This window comes from Phocoena sinus, chromosome 8, assembly GCF_008692025.1.
Source record: "Phocoena sinus isolate mPhoSin1 chromosome 8, mPhoSin1.pri, whole genome shotgun sequence".
Taxonomy (NCBI): Eukaryota; Metazoa; Chordata; class Mammalia; order Artiodactyla; family Phocoenidae; genus Phocoena; species Phocoena sinus.
Genome location: NC_045770.1, coordinates 21,542,475 through 21,570,439, shown reverse-complemented (window position 1 = coordinate 21,570,439; position 27,965 = coordinate 21,542,475). Strand labels below are relative to the sequence as shown.

At 41.0% G+C, this 27,965-nt stretch overlaps 1 pseudogene; it reads right to left on the bottom strand.

Moving 5' to 3' along the window:
• LOC116757738 lies at nucleotides 1-23,848 on the bottom strand (annotated as a pseudogene).
• Between the last annotated feature and the right edge of the window lie 4,117 nt (nucleotides 23,849-27,965).

The window sequence follows — 27,965 nt, the reverse complement described above, 5'->3', positions numbered from 1 at the left end:
TCAATTCTGGGCCTCCGGGAGCATGGCAGGGCTGTGAATCTCTTCTTCCTCTTCCCGAAAGCAGGCTGGCCTTCTCTGTGAGCTGGGAGCTTGCTGGGCCTTCAGTGGACATGAGGCTACGATATGGTTGATGCTCTGGCAGAAGTGGCACTTTTTGGGCTGGGTGGCTGTTTGGATTCCTTGGCATGATGGTCTAGACCTCCACGGTTGTAGCACCTGTCTCCCTTTGATCTGCGTTTCTGCATGTTCTTCCCTTTGGGCCGCCTCTCGCTCCCAATTAAGAACACCCCACCAGGGCCGGTGACTCGGAGAGATTCAGGCCTTTGGCGGACTTCTTAAAGGTGAACTCCACGGCCTCACCATCCTTCAGGCTCCGGAAGCCCTCCATGTGCATCTTACTCGGGTGCACAAAGACATCCCGCGCGGGCCGTCATGGGCAGGAAGCCGAATCCCATGCGCAAGTTGAACCACTTACAGATGTTGGCTCCGTGCATCAGCTGCGGCTCCACGGGCGCCCTGGCCGCATCCTCCTGCGACTCCTCAGGTGCCTCGGCGCCGCCACCTGCAAACTGCTGGTTTGACCCCAGAGCCCATGGCAGTTCGCTGAGCCCGGGGTCCCGGGCCCCTGGCTGGCCAGTTGCTGGCCCCAGAGAAGTCCGGAGGCAGAAAGAGTATTAATGAGGGGAAATAGTTGAAATTACTTGCTATAATGAGATTTTGGAATTTGTGTCTTTTGCTTTTCTACACCCCCTTTCAATGAATAGCCTTGTAAGTAAGAGTCTGTAACCTTCCTATCTGGGTTCGGATGCTGCCACTACTACTGCATAGCTATATAACCTTGTGCAAGGCATTTATTTCTCTGTACCCCAGACTCATTATGTATAGTATTGGGTTACTAAAAATAACCTACCTCACAGGGTCCTAGTATGAATTAACTAAATAAGTATGACAGAAATAATTAGAATGGTTCTTGGCACATAGAAAGTACTATAGAAGTGTTTGCTGTTATTATGACCCCTGTTTTTGAAAGATAGAATTTCTTGCATTGCAAAGTTTGGAATGCCAGATACTACTACAGCATCAACTTCCCTTTTAGAAGAACTGGAAACACTCCAGGACTTACTTTTAGCCAGGGTGCTCTGCACTTCCTGAAGTGATGCTGGCCACAAAAGCAATGCTCATACAAGATAATGAAGTACCACATGATTGCAAAGTCAAGAATATCTAACCCCTAAAAACACCAAAAGGAACTTGGTTTAGATTTGTCCTATGCTTGAGAGCATAATTGGTATGAGGCAGGCAAAGATCCAATTAATGGGTGGCCCAGGCAATGGAGAGGAGATCCTGGGGATGGGAGGATGGCCCCACAGAACACCCGGACTCAGCTATGACATTCCTGACAGCTGCACACAGGAGCTGGCTCCAGGACCTGAATCCAAGTTTACAAATTCTCTAAGTTAAAAGTGATGGAACAGAGGCAACTGAACCCATACTACACTTTTATTCTTGTAATAGCATCTTAACTCAATAAAGTCTTTTGAAGTTTATAAATACTCTTTCCAATATAAAATCTCAGTGATTCACCAGTGAAAGATAGCATATATCTTCTCTAAAAAATTCATAATATAAAAATAAGTATTAAGAGGATGATACAAAGTTACTTATCATCCCCAAAGTCATTTCCAATCTTTCACCTCTTATCCAATGGATACAGTTTTTCTTAGAGAAAACATCCTGGATCTAGAAGTTGAGAAACAAATTAGGGAAAGTGAAACTATTGAAAGGGTCATCTCAGCTAGGTAAGAAAAATAGTAACGGCACCATAAGCATGGCTCCAATGTTTAGATTTGACTCTACTCCCTCAGCCTGTACAGAAAGTCATGGCAGACACAGCTCCTACAGTGCTATGGTTTGCTGCTTCAACCCCACCCCAAACTCTGATTGAATCCATTCCAGATTCCCCCTTGCCCAAGCTGCTCAGCACTGCCTACTGCTCAGTGAAGATACTCCCAGTTGGAAGTGGTAGTTGAGGAGCAAATAAGATAGCAAGTTCAATTCAACTCAACTTAATTGAATTAAATTCAGTTAAATGTGTATTTATTGAACTCCTTATAATACAAATTATATAAATGTGCTAATTCATATAAATAAACTAGGTTCAGGATCAGGGATATAAGAAATGAATATAAGGTACTATTTCTACCTTCAAAGAGCTCATAATTTAATGAGTTAGACATGTAAAAGTATTAAGAACCAAGCTGCAGGGTGCCTTTTAAGAGATATAAATGTAATAAAATGGGCTATGAGGGCACAGAAAAAAGTGCTTATTTCTAATGGGGCAAGACAAGTACCCTGTGCTATAGTATCTCATTTAATCCTGTGAACTCATTAAGGTGGAAGCTATCCCCATTTGAGAGATAGAGTAACTGAGCCTGAAACAGGCTGCCCAAAGTTATGCAGGAAGTACATGAGTGAACTTAGACTTGAACTCAGGTCTTCTGAAGCTAAAAGCTTGTATTCTGTTCCTCACATCTTGCTGACAGTCCTGATCTGATTGGGGACCTGTAAAATTCCATCGTAGGGTCCCTGAAACCCTATACATTCCATGGGAAGGCAATGCCTTGTCCTTACAAGGGTCTGAGCCTACCCTGATATTACTTACAGTGGGAATTACAACATTTCGGTGGACTTGTGCATCTGGATTACAATAAAGGCAATATTAGGGAGATATAAATCCATAATTGCAATACACTCAATAAGAAAGAGGCACAGAATCACAGAAATCAGTCCAGGAATGGGTTCTGCTCCCTGCTGTCACGTGATGCTTCTATGTCTGCAGCCCCTGTTGCAGCCCCCAGCACTGTGGCAGGTCCGTGAAGTGGTTTTCTCAGGGAGAACAAATGAGTGCTGCTGAACCAGGTGCCTGTTGCAGAACCATCATTCTATAGACTTTTTATTTGCAGCGCTCACCTTAGGAAGTTAATGCTTCTAAGTGATGCCTAGGCAAACTGCCAGTTGTTTTTGCTTAACGTTAATATGTGCTTCTGATTTGGTTACTATGGTTACAGACACTTCCAGTGTTGGCTTTCACTCAAATTAGAAGTCCCATCTTTTATACATCGTGAATGTTGCACTCTGACCCAGCATTCCAATCTGGTCCCATCCAAACAGGGACCCATAACTTCATGTTGTAGTCTTCAAGGGCAGGGGGTTAGGTAAGGGGGCCTTATTTTTAAAAAAATGTTTTATGATATACTTTTATAATTAAGTGAAATGCTACCTTCTGAAAGGAAAACAGGATACTTTTTCCTAATAGGAGCCTGGGATCCAATTCAGGTGAGGGCCATTTACCTCAAACGGTACACACTTTACCTCCACGGGGAAAATTAGTTTTCTTTGCATTACTCCTCCAAAGTAATCAGAATTCAACAGAATTACTCTCCTTCATCACTACATAGTGGGGGATCCCCAGTATCATGACTGGTTGCAACTTTGTCTATCATCACCCAAGGCAGAATCACCACCGGCCCGTGAAATTACTTCCCCCGATAGCAGGATGACCTTTATAACTGCCAGCCTTCGGAAAAGTGCCTGGGGAAGCCTCAGCCCATTCTTCCGATCAGATGCCTAGCTGCCTCTGCCTTTGATAAATTAATCATTCAGAGGGTGCCAGCTCAGATGCTGTGAGATTTAAAACAAGCATGTGCTTTACACGTCTACAGTTACCCTTCTGCTCAAGCTACTCAGACAGGAGGCTGGAGGTTGTTGGGAAGGCTGATAATGTACTCCCTGTCCCCTTTTCAAACTGCCCTTGACATTCATTTTTTACTAATTTAATCTGCATACAAGTCTTAGGCAGGGAGGTGAGGGATCCACTTAGAATGACTGGTCCTAGGCCCCATCTCCAACATTTTGGTAACAGTAAAAAGATGCTCTTGGGCTTCCCTGGTGGCGCAATGGTTGAGAGTCCGCCTGCTGATGCAGGGGACACGGGTACGTTCCCCCGGTCCGGGAAGATCCCACATGCAGCGGAGTGGCTGGGCCCCGTGAGCCATGGCCGTTGAGCCTGCGCGTCCGGAGCCTGTGCTCCGCAAACGGGAGAGGCCACAACAGTGAGAGGCCCACATACCGGAATAAAAAAAGAAAAAAAAAAAAGAAAAATGCTCTTTCTCATCATACATATTATTTTGATTCATCACTGTTTGCAGTGGCTTCGTTTTGTTCTTGCTGGAAAGGATTACGGAGAATACTTTTATTCTGGGTCTTTAAAATAGGAACGCTTTATTCTGCTCCCCTAAAACCCAGGCAGCAGGCAGCTCTGGCACTCCCCCAGAGCAAATAATGACTCGGTATTTCAATATTCATTCTGAACACTATCTATTCCCCTGGGCAGTCAGGCACATGGCCCTCTGGAAATCAAGCAGCAATAAAATCCAGTTTAAACTGGTCAAAGTTAAGACATTTCAGAGAACGTGCACTTGTTTTTTTCTACAAGTATGAATCTGACCACACTACTGTCTGTAGCTTCTCCTCAAGGACAGCAAGTATAGCAGCTGTAGTCAGGAAGGGATCTGACTTAAGAAAAAGGGCTCAAGTTAACTATTTGCTTGCTTGATAACCGAAACGTTCCCCAGAGCCAAAGTCACAGTAAGGATACCTAATGAGGAAGGAATAGATAACAATTCTTACTTGCCTGCAGCCTGATTTCAGCTGGGGAAAGTTTAATTTAGTGCTTGTGTGAGTGGCATGTGCAAATTTGCAGAATAACTAGCATTAACTGTTTATTTACTTGTCCTTTTGGAATTTGGCTTGCAGCCTGGCAGCCATTCACTGGCCAACACTTAGCAAAAGTGAGGAGTAAGGAAAGTTTATTTTAGACAACACCACTGCCTCTTTCTGCTCCTTCTTTCCACATCTGTGGCATCCCTTCTCCCAGATGCCTCGAGCTATTACGTTCACTCTCTCTCTCTCAAAATTTACTCTGGAAAGAATCAGAATAACTCATTTGTTCTAAGTTATGAGACATCATCCCTTTGGGACAATAATGTCTTTTTTATTCAGCAGTATTAGCAAATGAGGCCTTCTACATAAATAAAATTTCCAGATAAATGAAGATTATACTTTTAAGTGCCAATTAAAAATTAATTGTCTTGGATAGCTACATTTTAAAATGCATTATGTGTATCACTATCTTCATATGCTAAGGATATTAAAAATAATAATTGACCAACTGTGTAGCACTTTACATACTACAAAGTGTTTACATTTTCCCATTGGTTTTGACATTTTTTAAAGGAAGATACTAGGTTCATGTTTGTAATATATGAATCATTGTTTCAAGTACAAGTTGCTATACTATAATTCATACTGCAATGTAATGCAATGATATCTTTCATGAGTGTATATCATTTGCTCCTTCCCAGGGTCCCCGTGTTTTTGCAGTTTTTTCTGGGTCTTTGTGCTTGCTACCTCTGCAGAGTCAGCTCCTATTTCTCATTGCTGGAGAACCAGTATCCAGCAATTTTGACCATCCATCCTGGTTTACTATTTCTCCTTCAACTGACTGCTTCTATGAATTAACTTATTAAAATAGTGTCTTAAAGTAAGACCAAACAAAGCTATCCATTTGTTTCAGCTTGGCTTTCAGAATGACTCTATTTCCAAGATATAAAGCTTTAAATGTCTCCTCTCTGACCACATTTTCTCAGACCATGACCCTTTTCTGGTTTTTAATATGCTTCCATACCCAGACTGGACCTTGTTGTGAGCCAAGCCCACAATACTTTATATTTTTTATTTTTATTTTATTTATTTATTTTTGGCTGTGTTGAGTCGTCATTGCTGTGCATGGACTTTTCTCTAGTTGCGGTGAGCGGGGACTACTCCTCGTTGCAATGTGCGGGCTCCTCATTGTGGTGGCCTCTCTTTTTGCAGAGCACGGGCTCTAGGCACGCGGGCTTCAGTAGTTGTGGCTCGTGGGCTCCAGAGTGCCTGCTCAGCAGTTGTGGTGCATGAGCTTGGTTGCTCCGTGGCATGTGGGATCCTCCCGGACCAGGGCTTGAACCCCTGTCCCCTGCATTGACAGGCGGATTCTTAACCACTACGCCACCAGAGAAGCCCCACCATACTTTAATTAGGATCCCCCAATTGCTTCACTTCTGAGCAAGCCCAACCATCAGGTTCCTCTGATCCTGCCCCCAGGTTGCTGAACATTCCTAGGGAAATTCAGGGGCCCATGTTGAATAGTACATTATGATTTTTAAAATTTTGTAAAAATAATACATTATTTATAGAAATGTAGAAGATGAATTTTGAGCTGGTCTCTTCTCCAGTAAAGGAAATAAATCACTAGCTTCGTTGGGCAGTTTGGTGTATTTCTCTTCAAACCTTTTTTTGTGTGTATACGTGCACATGCATGTGTGTTTGTGTGCATTTAGATAACACTTTTAATTTTGCATTCTTCTTTTTCCACATATGTTTATATCATTGGCATGTTCCCTTGTCATTGTATAGTTTTTCTACCCATCATATTCAATGATTGCATAATATTTTGTCAAGTAGTTATAAATATTTTCAATGTAAATCATGTCTCCATTATTAGATGTTTACCTTCTTTCTTATGGTTTGTGACTTTGTAAGTAACACTGAAAAAACCTTTTAATACTTGTACATTTTCTCTAATTAGGATTATTTCCTAATTAGCTCCTTGAGTTAGAATTACTGATCAAATGGCAAGAACTTTTAAAAAACTTAAAGTCTCTAGAATCTTACATCTTTCCTTCACTTGAATTTTTATCTTTTCCTATTTAATATGCTCACTAATTGATCATTTATCTTGTGTCTACTTTGTGTCAGGGACTAGGGAGACCAAGAGGAATAAAACATGGTCCCTGCCCTCAAGGGATCCTCAGTTCAAAGTTATCCCATGATTGGTGCCACAATGAAGTATTTAAGTGGTGGTGACACAAGGAGAGAATGACTAACTTGACAGAGGAGGCAAGATGTTTGCCTTAATTTTTTTTTTTTTTTTTTGCGGTACACAGGCCTCTCACTGTTGTGGCCTCTCCCGTTGCGGAGCACAGGCTCTGGCACAGGATGCGCAGGCTCAGCGGCCATGGCTCACGGGCCCAGCTGCTCCGCGGCATGTGGGATCTTCCCGGACCGGGGCATGAACCCATGTGCTCTGCATCGGCAGACGGACTCTCAACCACTGCGCCATCAGGGAAGCTCTGCCTTAAATTTTAAAGAATGAGCAGGAATTCACCAGACAAAGGCACAGACCCTGAAGAAGAACGTTGTACTCAGAAAACTACAAGCACTTCATTTTCATTTGAACACAGTGGGGGAACCACTAAAATAAGAACACCTGATGTAATGTATTGCAAGCTAGGTATTGAGTACTTGCTAAATGTTTTGTAGACATCATCTCCATCAGTCTTCACAACAACCTGTGAGACAGATATTATTAGCCACATTTTACAGATGAAGATTACTTAGTCACCGAATACTGATAAACAGCAGAAGTGTATCTGAACCCAGGTCCACCTGACTGCATAGCCAGAGGCCCTATTCGTCATGTTTTACTACCAGGTAGATTATAATTTCTGCTAAAGAATATGGCTTTATTTTTTAGTGCAGCAGGACTGATTATTCCCTCTTCTGTACTCTTGTCAGACCTGTACATATTTCTATTACAGCATTCCTCATACTTATTTCTAGGGTCTGTTTGCAAGTATGTCTTCTCCATTAACCTGATATTCTCAAGTGTAAAGGTTATCTCTTATTTATATTTATCTTCTCAGTGACTAACTCAGGCTCTAGCAAAGTGCAGAGATAAAATCAGTGTGAATGAATGAATTATTGGATGAATTTGTGAATTTTTAAGCCAGCCTGCAACAGGCCCTTTCTGTCTTGAAATTGCCAGTCATTTACATTTTTAGGAATTATCTGTTGTTAAACACAACCATTATTAAAAATTAAATTTTATAAACATACAATTAAATACATTCTATTAAAAGCACAGGTAGGACATTGTCAAAATTCATAATTTCTTAATTATTTTACTATTACATATGCCCTTGCATTTATTTCGTTTATTGCCTCTGAATGGTGGAAATAGTCTCTAAAAGTGAGCTTCTCTTCCAACTCTGCCTTCACATTGGTATCTTACAATTGCCTGTAGTGCTGACCCTTTCTTTTCTTTTTTTTTTTAACATCTTTATTGGAGTATAATTGCTTTACAATTGTGTGTTATGGTATTCATTGTTCTGATTTCCCTGTTTCTCTGACTATTTCTCTTTCCTTTGCTTGTTCCTCTCTTTCTTCCTGTTTTTTAGAAGTTCTTTCTTTGCTCCTCTTAAATTCTCTTATTTTTTATTTCACCTACTTCCAAAGTGTCAATTTCTATCTCTGTAGAAACGAATTTCTCATTTATATCTCCAATACTAGCTTCTCTTTTTGGCTCCAAAATGCATATCTTATTTCCAAATACCTGCTGGGTATCCTGATCTAGATATTCTAGGATAGTTCTTGAACCACCGTGCCCATCACATGCCTGAGACCAGCCCCCCACACCCTTGTGGCCATTCTGACTTCTGTAATCAAGTTGATGGTGACTTCTTCATTTTATTTAGTTACCTAGGCATGGATACTTAGTGTCATCTTTGTTTCCTTCCCCTCAATCCCCCTGACATTTTCCTTAAAATCTTCATCTGATAGTAGTCTTCCTTATGTTCTCTTTTCTACTGAATATTGTATAGATGAGATAGCGTGACCACATTTTGCCTTGTATTGCAGTTATTTATGCACTTGTCTTATACTCCTTAGATAGCAAGTCTTTTAAAAGGCCAGAACTAATTTTTAGAGTTCTTGGTATTGCTTAGAGCATCTAATGATATTATACATAGTAAATGCCTTATCTATATTCATCAAACTTAATTGAGGGACAGCCTGAGGGAGCTCTCTTATGATTAAATTGTATGGACTTTATGAATATATTTTGGTGTCTTAAAGGCTTCCTTTGACTAATTTCAAGTTCTTGGCTAGGGCTTGCATAATTGAGAGTGATAGATAAATAACTTCAAAGTAAGAATTTGAAAGCAGTAAGCTGAATAATGGCCCCCAAAGATGTTGACATCCTAATTCTCAGAACCTATGAATATGTTATCTTACATGGCAGAAGAAACTTTACAGACGTGACATAAATGATCTTGAGATGAGGAGATTATCCTGGATTTTCTAATTGGGGTGTGTCCCATGTAATCACAAGGGTCCTTAGAAGGGGGAAGCAGGTGGGTCAGAGTCAGAGAAGAAGATATGATGACAGAAGCAGAAGTTGGAGTAACGTGGAGCCAGGAGCCAAGGAATGCAGGAATCTTCTAGAATGTGCAAAACACAAGGAAATTGATTCTCCCTGAAGCTTCCAGAAGAAACACAGCTTGGCTGACGCCTTGATTTTGGGCCTTTGACCTCTAGACTGATTTTGGACTTTTGATCTCTAGAACTATAAGGTAATAAAGTTGTGTAGTCTTAAGTCTCTATGTTTATGATAAATTGTTATAGTAGCAATAGGAAATTAATACAAGGGATCTTGCTGGAATGTACATTTTAATCTGAGACAAAGCCAAGGAATCAATTCTTAATTGTGGAATTTCAAGTATATCTGTAAGCTGGTTGGAAGGGGTAGGTTTTGGCCAATACATCCACAGATTATAAGACTGGTTGGCCGCATGACAAGGAATTACCAGAAACGCCTCAGGGGCAGAAAGTGTTCATGTGCACACATGATGTTCTGATCAGGAAACAACTCATCATAAACCCAGGAGTCAAATTAGCCTTCAGAGAATGAGAAATCAGAGAGCTAGAGGCTTCCCAGAAAGTACTGTTTTTATTAGAGATGAAGACATTAGAGACTAAAGTGTGAAGTTAGGCCTTTGTCACAATTACCTCATGGCTGCACTGGGACCAGAATCCAAGTTGTTTTAGTCCTAGTTCAGTGTTCTTTCCTCTCCACTTCACTTTAACCACCCATATATTTAAACCACTGTTGAAAAATATCACCTTTCATTCTTTAGCAAGATTTTGGCTAATGTGATCATGTATTAATTAGTTACCTATTGTTGTGTAACAAATTACCCCAAACCTAGTGACTTAGAACACATTGATTATTTCTCATAGTTTCTGTCAGTCAGAAACTCAGAGGCATCTTGACTGATCATTTCTGGCTCATGGTCTCTCAGGTTGCAATCAGGATGGTGGCTGAATGGGGCTGGAGTAACCACTTCCACACTTGAAGTTGGTGTTGGCTATTGGTGTGAGGCCTCTGTTTTCTCCGTGTGAGTCTCTCCATAGGGCTTCTTGAGTATCCTCATAACATGGTGGCAGGTTTCCCCCAGATCATGAAATATAAGAGAGAAAGAGGTAGAAGCCTTCCTTTTTTATGATCTAGACTCAGAACTCACATAACATCACTTCCATTGTATGTGATTTATTAGAAGTGATTCACTAAGTCTGGCACACATTCAAGAGGAGGAGGATTAGATTCTACCTTTTGAAGGAAGAGTGTTAAAGAATTTTTGGACATATTTTAAAACCACCACATCATGCCTTGAACCTCATAAATTCTTTGCAAAAGATATTATTATTCTTACCCCCATTTTAAAAAGTAGGAAAGTGAGGTTTAGAGACCTTAAGAGACTTGCCAAATCTAGTCTTTGTGCCTCCAAAACTAGTGCTCTGTTTTATCCTCCACTTTCACTTTTTATTTTCCAATACCGGTGTCCTTATGGAGCAAACACAAGAAGAATATAAAATACGTCCCCCTTTTTCCTACATACTTTTGTGGCTCATTATAAAGAAGCATAAATTTAAATGAAATGTTTTCTGTGAACATACATTTTCACCTTCAATTTATTTCCCACCCTCACTTCATCTTGTTCTGCTGCCCTGCAATGGACAGAAGCTGCAGTAAGATGGCCATGCAGAGTGTTCTATGGCTGTCAATTACCGGGGTGACAAGGAGCATGATTCTTAACAGGGTACACAAGCTTCCTTCCTCCAAAGCACAGATATGCTCCATGAGAAATAGATGTTGTGTCATTTTAATCCACATGGTTAGCTGCCTCTCCTTAAAGTTCGGTGACTCTATCCAGGGTAAAGAAAGAAAAAGCAATGTATATTGATCCTCTGAGATGTCCCAGATATGGTGCTTTATATACTGGTGAGCTCCTTGAGGGTGAGACTTATTTACCTTTGTCTCTTCCTTCTCTTCTCCCCAATTCTAAACAGTGACATTCCATGGGGCTTGATTTTTACATTTCTTCCCTTATCCATCTATAGTAACTTTTGGATGAGCTCGTGGCTTTAAATGCCCTCTGTATCCCAATAGCTCCCAAATTTATGTCATCAGCCTGGATCTCTCCTCAGCACTGAACACTCACATATCCAGACACCTCCTAGACATCTCTGCTTGGTGTCTTAAACTCAACCTGTACAAAACTGAACTTCTGACTTCCTTTCCCTTTAAACCTTTTCCTTACCAATCATAGTGAATGATGCTAATATTCATCCAATTGCTCAGATCAAAAGTCTTGGGAGTTCTTTCTGACTTTTCTGAAGTCTTCTCATACCCACATCCAATGCATCAGAAAATTCTATTAGTTTTATTTTCAAAATTTTATCTCAAATCCAGTGACTTCTCAACACCTCTATCACTACCTCCCAGTCTTAGTCATCATTCTTCTCCTAACCTGTCCTAACTTTTCCTTCTTCCATTCTCATCTGTCTTTCTCCAGTGTAGTCCCATGCAACAGTCAGAGTGATCCTTTGAAAATATAAATCCATATCTCATTACTCCCCTGGTCAAAATCCTCTAGTGGCTTCCCACAACACTCAGAACTTCTTTCCAGTGTCTCCAAGGCCCAACACACTCTGGCCCTTTCCCACCTGTCTGAGCCCTTTTCCTGCCACACTCACCCTTGCTCACTTTGCCTCAACCACAGGGCAGTCTAGCTTTTCCTTGAACATGCCAAGCACACCCCCACCCCAGGGCTTTACAAATCCTCACAACTCTGCTGGAATGCTCTTCCACCAGACAGCCACTTGGCTTTCTCCTTTACTTCATTCCAACTTCTGCTAAATGTTGCCTTCTCAGAGAGGTCTTCCTTAGTTACTCTATTTAGAGCTTACTCTCCCACTACCTTCCCATCAGTCTCTGCCCCCTTATTCTACTGTTTTTCTTTATAGCACTGATTAATTGTGCTGTAAACATATACATAAATATTGGGTTAAATGTGGTTTTTGCTTATGTCCTTCAGTACAACATAAGCTGGAGCTTTGTTTTATTCATTAGGCTAATAGTAGGTGCTCAGTCAACATTTTCTGAATGAATGAATGAGTGAATGAATAAGTGAATTAATTAATCTTTGTATCCTCAGTGTCTAATCTCAAATCTGTAATGTAAAACCTGCTCAATAATATTTACTTGAATTATTTCACTTAATGCTCCTAACTAACTTCAGATGTGAATAATTTTCTCACTTTACAGACATTATGTAATTTGCCTAAGGGCACTCAGCTGAGCAGAAATTTGATTCCTGATCTCTGCACTTTAGAGCTTCTGCATTTCCACTTCCTCCTAGGGTTTCCATTTCCCTATGCTGCCTACCAGGTCTCAGGATGGCTCAGATGACAATGAAAAGGCTCCTCTACATTGTGTTCATATGAGAAAGCTAAGGAGAACTCAGGTGGATGGGATCTGGGTCTCCATAGTAACCCAAAGAGACACTTGGCAAATTCCAAGTACCAAGTCTTCTGATCGATGAGGGCAATAGCATTCTTGTCATTTCCTCCTCAAAGAGCTGTTCCAGAGTGCATCCTAAGAGTTTTTCCTGTACCTTGGCAATCAACAACACACTCCAAGGCTGTTGTCTGAGGCCAAGTCTAGATGGCCTTAGAGCCCACATTCCACTGTGGTTCTCTTCAGATCTCAGGAGGAGAGATGGTGGAAAGACAGGGTACATATTAAATGACACTCTGCATACCTTAGGAAGCTGTGGGTGGGAGTGACGGTAGGAAGCATCAGTGAGCAAAATCAATTACTTTTCCACAAATCTTCATGTCAATAAGCCTTGCAAATAAGGCTATTTAGTGTAATTATCATGTACTTTGTAGCTATTGCTTCCAAGACTGCCCAATCTAAAAGGCTATCTTCTCCATGAAGCCAACTTCAGTTACTCCAGCTCAAACTAATCATTTTATCACTTGCCATCGGGTTTTATATTTTGTCCTTCAATTATAGAGTTCTTTGATACTGTTCTTGATTCTTTAGCGGGCACATAGCTTGGCTCCCTAAAAGGATCGCCAGCTCCTTGAGAGCAGGACCACAGCATATATTCCTCTGTTGTCCTCACAAAGCTCTTTCCTTCCCCTCTCTTTTTTACTATAATCTACATATCAGCTCATCTCCATGGAGATTCCTGAAATAATCCAGGCCAAGGTAGAGAGTATTTTAGGTGACTTCCTACCCCACTCTCCTACATCCCATCTCAAACAGGTTTTATATTCTAGAATTCACTGTGCTACATTGACCCATTGACTGATATGCCTGTAGGGAGCTCTGGTCACTTGCCCACCTAGCCATAGTCTTCCCTGAAGGCCTCCTACATCAGGTAGGAGATCCAATTCTCTTACTTACTGACCCTTTAACTCCTGGCAAGTCATTTAACCTCTTCCAGTCTCCGTTTTCTCTGTCTCTTAGGGCTGTTTGTGAAAATTAATTGAGGCAGTGTGTATTAAAAAACTTTTAAAAATATACATTTTCTTACTATATTTTTAGATACTTATAAGGTAATAACAATAACCAAGATTAATAAGATAGTAAGATGTGGTAATAAAATGGAGATTTTATTTTGTACAAAGCTAGCTGACTCATCTGGGCATTATAACCATAACTTTGTAAGAAAGAAAACTATCTCCATGTGGATTTTTCTCTGGAAGTAATTCCTAAGACCAGGATTCAAGTGCAAATACTATATCCCATGAAACACCAGCAGGGGAAAAAGGAATTGATATAGAAAAGGGAAGGCAGGGAAGAAGAGGTGTGTTATTTCACCAGCTACCAGAGTAGACAAATGAAGCTTATTCCCATGAGAAAACTCCAGGAAAATTATAAAGCACATGCCTTGGAATTATCCCACTCGGGAGGTGAAGGAGCAGGGGATATTAATGCACTCACTCGCATCACTCATTGCTTGCAGACTGGTGGGGGTGAGAAAGTTAATTCCTGGTACTTCCAGCCTGCCTTGTGGAGGCGTCTGGGGGTGGTGGTGCGAGCTATAGTGCAGCCCTCTGGAAAAACCCACAGGCACATAAATGGCTAAAATATTGTGATCTATAATAAGAAACACATATTTGGTCTTTGTCACTGTTTCTGGCACAGAAATCCTAAAACCATTGGAATTTCTTAAATGACGAGAGTGATAAAGGTAAGACAATTTTAAGATTTTTTTAAGTTAATGAGGTGACTTTTGGAAAGTACCTAGGTAACCTAGGGGTGGAGGCTGGCCACCATGGGAGCCAAGTGTGTGATTAGAGGGTTGGAAATTTTAGTCCCACTCCCCTGACCTCCAGGAAGGGAAGAGGGGCTGAAGTTTAAATCAATTGCCAGTGGCTGATGATTTATTCAATCATGACTATGTAATGAAGCCCCCATAAAAAACCTAAAAAGGTTGGGTTTTGGAGAGCTTCTGGGTTGGTGAACACTGGATATTCAGGGAGAGTATGTGCCCCTTCCCACATATCTTGCCCTGTGCATCTCTTCCGTCTGGCTGTTCCTGAGTTATACACTCTTATAATAAACTGGTTATCTAGTAAGTAAAATGATTTTCTGAGTTTTATGAACAGTTCTATTAAATTAATCAAACTCAAGGAGGGGGGTCATTGGAACCTTCGATCTACAGTCAGTCAGTCAGAAGCACAGGTAACCACCTGGACTTGCTATTGGTGTCTGAAGTGGGGCTGGGGGGACAGTCTTGAAGGACTGTCTCCTGGTAGATAGTGTCAGAATTGAGTTGTAGGCCACCCAGCTGGTGTCTGAGAATTGCTTGGTACAGTGGGAAACATTTCCCCCAAATGAATAAATTAGGCATCATATTTTTATATTCATTATTTAATTATATCTGGGTTTCATAATAACTTTATGAGTTATTTATGAGAAAGTATTATTATTATAAGCCAAATTCTACAGATGAGAAGCCTGGCACTAAGTTATGAGTTAGAATTTCTTGTTTAAAAGGCAGAAAATAAAGAATTCTTTTGATCTGAAATGCATAAGTCACAGAAAATTTATAATGATAAAAGCTAATAAGTGGTTATTTAAAGGATAATATAGTCAACAATGCCTGGAAATCAGAAGCAAAATTCCTTTTTCTATAGTAAAGGGCATTTAATATAAACTTAAAAAAAAAAGGTTATGTGTGCGTCAGTTGTTCTTAAATTGTTTTTGTAAAACTTTTGCCATGTTTCCAGCATTTTTATGGAGTCTTAAGAGGAAAAAATTACTCTGTGAACATTTTTTTCTTAGTAAGGCAAATAAATAAATAAAGATGAAACTCTGCATGCCTCTGAAACCCAGATAAGCGTTCCTTTGTAACTCTCACCAATATAGAAAAATCTATTTAAATTTTCTCACTTCCCCTTTCCTTTCAAACATGATCCAGTTAGCCTTGGCTCCCACCTCCTCCTTCCCCAGTTATAAAACCAAACAGAATGTTTGTACTGAAGGGACAAGTCTGTGCAGTGACTCAGAGGAAACAAGTGTTTATAAACCGTGTTTCACTAAAGCTTCGGCACAAACATGGCTGTGGCCCAATTCCAGATTGGACAGGGTGAAACTCAGTAGTATAGGCCTGGCAAAGCAGAGTGTTGGAGGAGTCTAGCCAGAAACAAGACCTGGGCTGCAGGAGGCCTTGAGGCAACACCACACCTTGGAGATCTTTCATCTCCAAAGGTCAAAACAAAAATTGCTTAAAACTAAGTCAGACAAATAAATGTTTGGGTTTTGCTGGAATGGCGTATTCTCTTTGAATTTTCAGTATAGTTTAGCCTGGCTGCAGCTTCCTTGCTGGTGAATCTCTATTTCACTGTGTCCACGAGCTGTGTTCTTTGCGTAATATTTTGCCCTAGGGCCTACACTGACCATATCTGCCTGGAATTCAAAAGGTTGCAAGGATAGTTCAGTTTATCTCTGAAGTCAGTCAGATCTAGTTTTGACCCTCAATTCTCTGCCTTATACTTTCATTTGACAAATATTTACCGAAGACTTATTTTATGCCAAGTGTGGTTTTAAGTGCTGAGAATGAGTGAGCCAGCAGGATAGACGAAGCCCCTATTTCCTTGGTCTTCCCTTCTAATTGGAGTAAACAGGAAAAAAAAAAAAGAAAACGAGAACACAGATTATTTCACAGTGATGGCAGTAATGTCATGAAAATACAGTAAGTCCCCTGCATACAAACGAGTTCTGTTCCAAAAGTGTGTTCGTAAGTCCAATTTGTTTGTAAGTCCAACAAAGTTAGTCTAGGTACCCAGCTAACACAATCAGCTATATAGTACTCTAGTGTAATAGGTTTATAATGTTTTTCACACAGATAATACATTAAAAACAAACACACACAAAAAAGAAAACATTTTTAATCTTACAGTCCAGCACCTTGAAAAACACAGTAGTGCAGTACAACAGCTGCCATCCAGGGGCTGGTATGGAGTGAACAGGCAAAAAGAGTTACTGACTGGAGGAGGGAGAGGAGGTAGGAGATGGTAGAGCTGAAGGACTGTTAGCAGTTGGAGATGGAGGGCAAGCTACAATTTCACTCACTCCTGACGTTGATGGCACAGGTTCTGGTTCCCTGCTGGATTCGATTCTATCTACCCTCTTGAAGAAACGATCCAGTGATATCTGGGTAGTAGCTCTTTTTTTCTCATCATAGATGACACGGTAGCACTAGATTGCGTTCTGAACAGCTGCTGCAACCTTCGTGTACCATTCTACGTTCAGGTCCTGTGCCTCAAAAACTAACATTGCCTCCTCAAATAAAGAAAATTCCCTTGCCATTTCCTGCGTCGTGAATCTCTTTGGTTCTTCAGTTACTTCTTCCTCTTGTCTCTCTTTGTCTTTTCTCTGGGCCTCCAATTCCATCAGGTCTTCATTAGTATGCTCCTGGTGTTGCACAGCAAGGAGTTCAGTGAAGTTGTCCTCTTGCAGATCTAGCTCCAGCTTCTTGCTGAGGGCCACTAAGTTAGTGAAGACTTCTTTGGACTCCTCATCCACCTTCTCAAATCCATGAAAATCATGAACAAACTGCGGGCAAAGCTTCTTTCAAACCTCATTTGTGGTGATGGCCATAACCTCACACCAAGCAAAGTCAATGTTCTTTATGGCCTCTTAGATGTTACAGTCCTTCCAAAATTGTCGCAAGATTGTTCCTGGTTCGTCACTCGCCTTTACTGCCTGACGAAAAGTATGATGTAAAATAATATTTCTTGACTCCCTGGTCCACAGGTTGGATGAGCGACATAGTATTCATTGGCAGATGCACTACTTTGACTTTGGGATGAAAGTCATCCATGAATGGGGGGTGGCCTGGAGCATTGTCGAGCAGCAAAATAATTTTGAATGGGATATCCTTCTCCAAGCAGTATTTCTCTACCTCGGGATAAAGTGGTGGAAAAACCAATCCTGGAAAATGGCCTGTGTAACCCAGGCTTTGGGGTACTCTTCCACACAACAGGAAAACAGCTCTTGGCTATGTTTTCAAGGGCTTTTGGGTTCTCTGAATGATAAACTAAGAGAGGCTTCAGCTTCATATCGCTGGAAGCATTGCCACCAGACAATAGAGTTAGCCTATCCTTTGCTGCTTTATAGACTGGCATCAAAAAAATTTTTTAACATCTTTATTAGAGTATAATTGCTTTACAGTGGTGTGTTAGTTTCTGCTTTATAACCAAGTGAATCAGTTATACATATACATATGTTCCCATATCTCTTCCCTCTTGCGTCTCCCACGCTCCCTATCCCACCCCTCCAGGTGGTTACAAAGCACCGAGCTGATCCCCCTGTGCTATGCAGCTGCTTCCCACTAGCTATCTACCTTACATTTGGTAGTGTATATATGTCCATGCCTTTCTCTCAATTTGTCACAGCTTACCCGTCTCCCTCCCCATATCCTCAAGTCCATTCTCTAGTAGGTCTGTGTCTTTATTCCTGTCTTACCCCTAGGTTCTTCATGACATTATTATTTTCTTAAATTCCATATATATGTGTTAGCATATGTTATTTGTCTTTCTCTTTCTGCCTTACTTCACTCTGTATGACAGACTCTAGGTCTATCCACCTCATTACAAATAGCTCAATTTCGTTTCTTTTTATGACTGAGTAATATTCCATTGTATATTTGTGCCACATCTTCTTTATCCATTCATCCAATGATGGACACTTAGGTTGTTTCCATCTCCAGGCTATTGTAAATAGAGCTGCAATGAATATTTTGGTACATGACTCTTTTAGAATTATGGTTTTCTCAGGGTATATACCCAGTAATGGGATTGCTGGGTCATATGGTAGTTCTATTTGTAGTTTTTTAAGGAACCTCCATACTATTCTCCATGGTGGCTGTACCAATTCACATTCCCACCAGCAGTGCAAGAGTGTTCCATTTTCTCCACACCCTCTCCAGCATCTATTGTTTCTAGATTTTTTGATGCTAGCCATTCTGACTGGTGTGAGATGATATCTCATTGTAGTTTTGATTTGCATTTCTCTAATGATTAATGATGTTGAGCATTCTTTTATGTGTTTGTTGACAGTCTGTATATCTTATTTGGGGAAATGTCTATTTAGGTCTTGGGCCCATTTTTGGATTGGGTTGTTTGTTTTTTTGTTATTGAGCTGCATGAGCTGCTTATAAATTTTAGAGATTAATCCTTTGTCAGTTTCTTCATTTGCAAATATTTTCACCCATTCTGAGGGTTGTCTTTTGGTCTTGTTTATGGTTTCCTTTGCTGTGCAAAAGCTTTGAAGTTTCATTAGGTCCCATTTGTTTATTTTTGTTTTTATTTCCATTTCTCTAGGAGGGGGGTCAAAAAGGATCTTGCTGTGATTTATGTCATAGAGTGCTCTGCCTATGTTTTCCTCTAAGAGTTTGATAGTTTCTGGCCTTACATTTAGGTCTTTAATCCATTTTGAGCTTATTTTTGTGTGTGGTGTTAGGGAGTGATCTAATCTCATACTTTTACATGTACCTCTCCAGTTTTCCCAGCACCACTTATTGAAGAGGCTGTCCTTTCTCCAGTGTACATTCCTGCCTCCTTTATCAAAGATAAGGTCACCATATGTGCGTGGGTTTACCTCTAGGCTTTTATCCTGTTCCATTGATCTATATTTCTGTTTTTGTGCCAGTAACATACTGTCTTGATTACTGTAGCTTTGTAGTATAGTCTGAAGACAGGGAGCCTGATTCCTCCAGCTCTGTTTTCCGTTCTCAAGATTTCTTTGGGTGTTCAGGGTCTTTTGTGTTTCCATACAAATTGTGAAATTTTTTGCTCCAGTTCTGTGAAAAATGCCAGTGGTAGTTTGATAGGGATTGCATTGAATCTGTAGATTGCTTTGGGTAGTAGAGTCATTTTCACTATGTTGATTCTTCCAATCCAAGAACATGGCATATCCCTCCATCTATTTGTATCACTTTTAATTTCTTTCATCAGTGTCTTATAATTTTCTGCATACAGGTCTTTAGTCTCCTTAGGTAGGTTTATTCCTAGATATTTTATTCTTTTTGTTGCAATGGTAAATGGGACTGTTTTCTTGATTTCACTTTCAGATTTTTCATCATTAGTATATAGGAATACCAGTGATTTCTGTGCATTAATTTTGTATCCTGCTACTTTACCAAATTCATTGATTAGCTCTAGTAGTTGTCTAGTAGCATCTTTAGGATTCTGTATGTATAGTATCATGTCATCTGCATGCAAACAGTGACAGCTTTACTTCTTCTTTTCCGATTTGGATTCCTTTTATTTCCTTTTCTTCTCTGATTGCTGTGGCTAAAACTTCCAAAACTATGTTGAATAAGAGTGGTGAGAGTGGGCAACCTTGTCTTGTTCCTGATCTTAGTGGAAATGCTTTCAGTTTTTCACCATTCAGGACGATGTTGGCTGTGGGTTTGTCATATATGGCCTTTATTATGTTGAGGAAAGTTCCCTCTATGCCTACTTTCTGCAGGGTTTTTCTCATTAATGGGTGTTGAATTTTGTCGAAAGCTTTCTCTGCATCTATTGAGATGATCAAATGGTTTTTCTCCTTCAATTTGTGAACATCGTTTATCACATTGATTGATTTGCGTATATTGAAGAATCCTTGCATTCCTGGAATAAACCCCACTTGATTATGGTGTATGATCCTTTTAATGTGCTGTTGGATTCTGTTTGCTAGTATTTTGTTGAGGATTTTTGCATCTATGTTCATCTGTGATATTGGCCTGTAGTTTTGTTTCTTTGTGACATCCTTGTCTGGTTTTGGTATCAGGGTGATGAGTTTGTGACTGTTTCTCCCTCTGCTATATTTTGGAAGAGTTTGAGAAGGACAGGTGTTAGCTCTTCTCTAAATGTTTGATAGAATCCACCTATGAAGCCATCTGCTCCTGGGCTTTTGTTTCTTTGAAGATTTTTAATCACAGTTTCAATTTCAGTGCTTGTGATTGGTCTGTTCATATTTTCTATTTCTTCCTGATTCTGTCTTGGCAGGTTGTGCCTTTCTAACAATTTGTCCATTTCTTCCAGGTTTTCCATTTTATTGGCATAGAGTTGCTTGTAGTAATCTCTCATGATCTTTTGTTTTTCGGCAGTGTCAGTTGATACTTCTTCTTTTTCATTTGTAATTCTATTGATTTGAGTCTTCTCCCTTTTATTCTTGATGAGTCTGGCTAATGGTTTATCAATTTTTTTTTATATTTTCAAAGAACCAGCTTTTACTTTTATTGATCTTTGCTATCGTTTCCTTCATTTCTTTTTCATTTAGTTCTGATCTGATTTTTATGATTTCTTTCCTTCTGCTAAATTTGGTGGGTTTTTGTTCTACTTTCTCTAATTGCTTTAGGTGCAAGGTTAGGTTGTTTATTTGAGATGTTTCCTCTTTGTTAAGGTAGGATTTTATTGCTATAAACTTCCCTCTTAGAACTGCTTTTGCTGCAACCCATAGGTTTTGGGTCGTTGTGTCTCCATTGTCTTTTGTTTCTAGGTATTGTTTTATTTCCTCTTTGATTTCTTCAGTGATCACTTCGTTATAAATTAGTGTATTGTTTAGGGTCCATGTGTTTGTATTTTTTACAGACCTTTTCCTGTAATTGATATCTAGTCTCATAGCGTTGTGGTCAGAAAAGATACTTGATACAATATCAATTTTCTTAAATTTACCAAGGCTTGAGTTGTGACCCAGGATATGATCTGTCCTGGAGAATGTTCCATTAGCACTTGAGAAAAATGTGTATTCTGTTGTTTTGGGATCGAATGTTCTATAAATATCAATTAAGTCAATCTTGTTTAATGTATCATTTAAAGCTTGTGTTTCCTTATTTATTTTCATTTTGGATGATCTGTCCATTGGTGAAAGTGGGGTGTTAAAGTCCCCTACTATGAATGTGTTACTGTTGATTTCCCCTTTTATGGCTGTTAGTATTTGCCTTATGTATTGAGGTGCTCCTATGTTGGGTGCATAAATGTTTACAATTATTATACCTTCTTCTTGGATCGATTCCTTGATCATTATGTAGTGTCCTTCTTTGTCTCTTCTAATAGTCTTTATTTTAAAGTCTATTTTGTCTGATATGAGAATTGCTACTCCAGCTTTCTTTTGGTTTGCCTTTGAATGGAATATCTTTTTCCATCCCCTCACTTTCAGTATGTATGTGTCCCTAGGTCTGAAGTGGGTCTCTTGTAGACAGCACATATATGGGTCTTGTTTTTGTATCCATTCAGCCAATCTGTGTCTTTTGGTGGGAGCATTTAGTCCATTTACATTTAAGGTAATTATCAATATGGATGTTACTATTCCCATTTTCTTAATTGTTTTGGGTTTGTTATTGTAGGTCTTTTCCATCTCTTGTGTTTCTTGCCTAAAGAAGTCCCATTAGCATTTGTTGTCAAGCTGGTTTAATGGTGCTGAACTCTCTCAGCTTTTGCTTTTCTGTAAAGGTTTTAGTTTCTCCATCAAATCTGAATGAGATCCTTGCTGGGTAGAGTAATCTTGGTTGCAGGTTTTTCTTCTTCATCACTTTAAATATGTCCTGCCAATCCCTTCTGGGTTGCAGAGTTTCTGCTGAAAGATCAGCTGTTAACCTTATGGGGATTCCCTTGTGTGTTTTTCCCTTGCTGCTTTTAATATGTTTTCTTTGTATTTAATTTTTGACAGTTTGATTAATATGTGTCTTGGCATGTTTCTCCTTGGATTTATCCTGTATGGGACTCCCTGTTCTTCGCTCAGACAGGACGGGGTTAAAGGAGCCACTGATTCAGGGGCTCTGGCTCACTCAGGCCGGAGGGAGGGAGGGAGGGGCACGATGCGGGGTGAGCCTCTGGCAGCAGAGGTCAGTGTGACGTTGCACCAGCCTGAGGCACACAGTGCGTTCTCCTGGGGAAGTTGTCCCTGGATCCTGGGACCCTGGCAGTGGCGGACTGCACAGGCTCCCCGGAAGGCGGGTGTGGATAGTGACCTGTGCGTTCACACAGGCTTCTTGGTGGTGGCAACAGCAGCCTTAGTGTCTCATGCCCGTCTCTGGGGTCCGTGCTTTTAGCCGCGGCTCACGCCCGTCTCTGGAGCTCCTTTAAGCAGTGCTCTTAATCCCCTCTCCTTGTGCACCAGGAAAAGAAAGAGGGAAGAAAAAGTCTCTTGACTCTTCGGCAGGTCTAGACTTTTCCCCGGTCTCCCTCCCAGCTAGCCGTGGTGCACTAACCCCCTGCAGGCTGTGTTCACGTCGCCAACCCCAGTCCTCTCCCTGCTCTCCAACCGAAGCCCGAGCCTCAGCTCCCAGCCCCACCCGCCCAGGCGGGTGAGCAGACAAGCCTTTCGGGCTGGTGAGTGCCAGTCGGCACCGATCCTCTGTGCAGGAATCTCCCCGCTTTGCCCTCCGCACCCCTGTTTCTGTGCTCTCCTCCGCGGCTCCAAAGCTTTCCCCCTCCTCCACCCGCAGTCTCTGCCCACGAAGGGGCTTCTTTTGTGTGGAAATCTTTCTTCCTTCACAGCTCCCTCCCACTGGTGCAGGTCCCGTCCCTATCCTTTTGTCTCTGTTTATTCTTTTTTCTTTTGCCCTACCCAGGTATGTGGGGAGTTTCTTGTCTTTTGGGAGGTCTGAGGTCTTCTGCCAGCATTCAGTAGGTGTTCTGTAGGAGTTGTTCCACGTTTAGATGTATTTCTGGTGTATCTGTGGGGAGGAAGGTGATCTCTGCATCTTACTTTTCCGCCACCTTCCCCTCGTCCTCCTGGCATCAACATTTTCTCCTTTCTGATGTAACTTTGGTCTGGCATCCTCTTCCAGTACAGTCCTGTCTCATCCACATGAAAAACCTGCTCGGGTAAATATGTGCCTTCATCAGTAATTTCTCGAAGTGTTTCAGGAAATTCCTGGGCAGCTACCGTATCTGCACTCGCTACCTCGCCGCTTACTTTTACATTGTGAAAGTTGGCTGTAGCCTTGAATTGATGAAAACAGCCATGGCTGACATTAAAATATGCACCCTCTGACTCTTCGCCGTGTTTCTTCTTCAAGTCTTCATAAAGGCAGTTAGCTTTCTCTTGAAACAGCATTAAACTGATGGGGATTGATGCTGATGCTGATCCTGAATCCACACACTGGGAAGTTTCTCCATTTCCTCCATCACATTTCCATGTTTCTTTGATATTACTGTCAACATCATTGGCACAGCAGACTTCACATGTTCCATGATCTTGTCCTTGTTCTTTAGAATCGGGCCGATGGTTGAATGATTCATGTTATGAGAATGAGCGATGTCTACCATCTTTTCACCTCACTCCATTCTCTCAATTATTTTCACTTTTGTTGCCATCGTTATTGTTTGGAACTTCTTAGCAGTACCAGCTGCATCATCGCTGCTTTTACGCTTGCTTCCAGACATCCTGGGCTTGAAATAAAGATACTGCACTACTGCACTCTATACAGTACTGTACAGTAAAGTACACAAAAGCACAACCACTTGTAGAGGATGCACACATGTGACAATATATGCCAGATGTGTGAACTAACATGATTGGACATGCAAACACACTTTTGAATCTTTGAAAGTTTGCAACTTGAAGGGTCGTATATAGGGGACTTACTGTAAATCAGGGAGCTTGACTGGGCAATGAGGAAAGCCCTATGCAAGATTGTGAGGAGGAGGCTCCTATGAAGAAGTGACATTTAAGCTGAGACCTGAATGACATGAAGGACCCTTGAGGATAAGAGCACTCCCGGCACAGGCACACAAGGTCCTGAGAGAGGAATAACCTTGGCCCATTTGAAGAACAGGAAATCCCATGAGGCTGGAGCACTGAGAGTGAGGGAGAGGAAGATGAGGTAAGTTGGAGAGTATGGCAGATGAAAGATGAACGCCCATTCTTTGAGACACCTCTCACGGAGAGGTGGGTATATTTCCCCTCCCCTTGAATCTGGAGTGGGCTCCAACTGTTTGTGTTGAACCCCAGCGTGTGGCAGAAATTATGCTGGGCAAGTTCTCAGCCTAGACTTTAGGATGGCTGACACCTCCATCTAGTCGTTCTGTGGCTCTAAACTGACATGTGAGAAGGCTGACCACCTGCTGGAGAGACCACCTGGAGAGGCCCTGAGAATAAATACATGAAGAGGATAGAGCCAAACCTTCCAGCTGTTGTCCCTGCCAAGGTGCCAGACAAATGAGGGAAACCATCTCAGATCAGATTAGTTGCCAGCTGAATATCACTGAGTGACTCCAGTAGATGCCTCGTGAGACAGAAGAACCATCTGGCTGAGCCTTGCCCAATCCTGACATACTAAATCATGAGATAGAATTCAATGGTGTTGTTTTTTTTTTTTTTTTTTTTTTTTTAATGGTGTTGTTTTAAACCACTAAATTTTAGGGTAATTTGTGTCTCAGCAAATGATATCCAGAACAGAGAGACAGGTTGAAGCCAGGTTACTTTGATCCTTAGCCAGGATAAAGAGTTTGGCTTAAGATGGTTGAGGTACCACAGGAGGGTTTAAGCAAGAGGTGTAGGAACTACATTTTAAAACTTCCTTTGACTGCTATTTGTTTCTGGTTTCCTAGTTCTTTGCCTCGTACCAGTAACTGAACTCTGCCTTGGTTTCTTTAACTGTAAAATAAGAATAATAATAGTGCCTACATCATAGGATTGTTTGAGGATAGAATAATATAAAATCATTAACAAGAGTGCCCAGCACCTGGTTAAGGGTTCCTAGAATGATATCTGCAATTCTTACTGTTCTGCTGGCTCAGCTTCAGAATTGAGAAGACTCTAGCCACACTTAAGTTCCTCTCAACAAGTTCAGGAAGCCCTGAGGAGAACTGTATTATTCACATTCCAGTTGGTGCCTCTCATATGCACCAGAAATGTCCAGCAAAGCTGCCATCTTGTATTCTCCACAGCCTTCTCTCCTCCTCTGATGTTGGTCCCATGAATCCTTCGAAACAGCAAGCCACATTAGCCTGACTGGATAGCGGCCCAGGCCTTTGCAGTCCTCTTCTGTGGCTGCTTTGTCCCCTCCAGCATGGGATGTACCAGGTTGCTACCTCTTAGGCTGTCAGTTGGTGGATTCGGGCCATCATCACGCTCCAGTGGGGTAAACAGCCTCTCTCCTCCCCCTTGGAGAAGAAACTGCCAGAAGAGTGATTCCTCGATCTCCTGGATTCCTACAGAACTTTCATTAATGAAAGTATATTATGTTGTGTTACGTTAGATTACGTTATCTGTTTCAGTAATGCCCATTATAAGGTGACTTAGTCCAACCACAAGTGGACTGTGAACAAGCTCACTTGCTGATAAGCTCTCTACTTGGCATCTGCCGCCCTTCCCCTTACCCAGCCTCTGCTTCCCTTGTTTGTGCATTAGGTCAGTTTTTCTCAAGCCTGCATTGGAAAACATCAGTTCAATTCTTCAGACATGTCCCATTAAGAAAAAAGTGTTCTTGGTTAAATGACTGCTCCTTTCCACCTTTCCATTTCAGAGGCTCACAGTGCACATCTCCATACTAAGACCATGAGACACACTTCAGCAAGAAACACTGTTTCACTTGGCTTAATCCAGTATTTCATAAACCTATTTAATCACAGAAGTGTTTTGTTTTCTCCTATGAAGAAATGTTTGAGAGGTGCTACATTTAGTTCCTTCACCACTTCCACAGATTATAAGCTTTCTTTTATTTAGTTTTTACCCTGACTCTTTCAATTATAATAAATAATACCAGAACTTTTTATTCTTCTGGGTGTTAGTTTTGTTGCATAGTGAATAGACTGCCTGGGTTTGAGTCCTGAATCCATTACTTATAGCTACATAACTTTGGATAAATTACTGATATGTAAAATGAAGGTAATAATAGCATTTTCCTCTCAATATGGCTGCTGTGATGATTAAATGATCTCATGCACAGAAAGCGAGTTCCACATTTTCTGCTCACGAGTGTTAGCTGTTATTGATATAATTATATTATGTTACATTACATTATATTATTATTATTTTAAAAAAGCAGTCAACATTTAGGGTCTATAAATATTTCTTTTATATAAAGATTTGTCCAGCTTTATCTGAAGTAAGTCATCCTGTTCTCTTCTGAATCATCACTGCTCTACCGTGTTTGACTTTAGGACAGGTCTATACAGGTAGTGTATTGATATCACTGATATTAATATGAGAAACGTGTTAACTAAATGCTTTTTTTTCTCCACTTTCTGTATAACACTTCAGCCATTACACAACAAATATCTCCAAAAGATAGGTTATTGGAGAGGTGTAAGCCTCGTGTTAGCCATTTATTCTAAGTACTCAAGAGTTCTCTAGTTCAGCAGTTCTTACTATGTTTAGGAGAGCCATGCATGGTGTGGTAAGAATCCGTATTGATCCCATTTTCTAAATGAGGCCTTCAAGGCATACGGAAATTTTATTTTTATATTTCTGCCACTGGAAGCAAAAAGACATAGGCTGGTTATCAGGCTAGTGGAAATCATGATTAGGACCTCTCCAGGATCTGCTAGCAGTCACTGTTAAGCTTCTTTTGTGGGGGCAGTCAGAGCCAGCCTCGAAGAATGGGAGCAGCAGCCCTTTGATTCCAGCCTCCAGGGAGTGGGTACAAACAGCATTTTTTTGACTTCGCGAGAGAAAGTTAAGGCCAGTGTTTCCTTTTTGAAGTATAGAAGATCAGGGTTGAATTGAATACAGATAGACTACAGTTTATCATAAATTGAAGTTTAGTGATAAACACGTTCCATAGTTTCCCTTGATCTTGCTCTATATGGCAGTCTTCTTTTTTTTTTTTTTTTTTTGCAGTACGCGGGCCTCTCACTGTTGTGGCCTCTCCCGTTGCGGAGCACAGGCTCCGGACGCACAGGCTCAGCGGCCATGGCTCACGGGCCCAGCCGCTCCGCGGCATGTGGGATCTTCCCGGACCGGGGCACGAACCCGTGTCCCCTGCATCGGCAGGCGGACTCTCAACCACTGCGCCACCAGGGAAGCCCTGGCAGTCTTCTTTTAATTATATGTATATTATCAACAGCAAAAAGCAGGTTAGATGCTCTGCTCACCTTCCTGTGCCTTGCCATGCAGACAGCTGCCCCAAAGAAGAAGGATTCTATATATGGGAAAATATTCAATAAGGCTATCCTTGAAAACTTGAACTTACGTTAATGGTGAATGTACTTAGTACAATCACTTAATA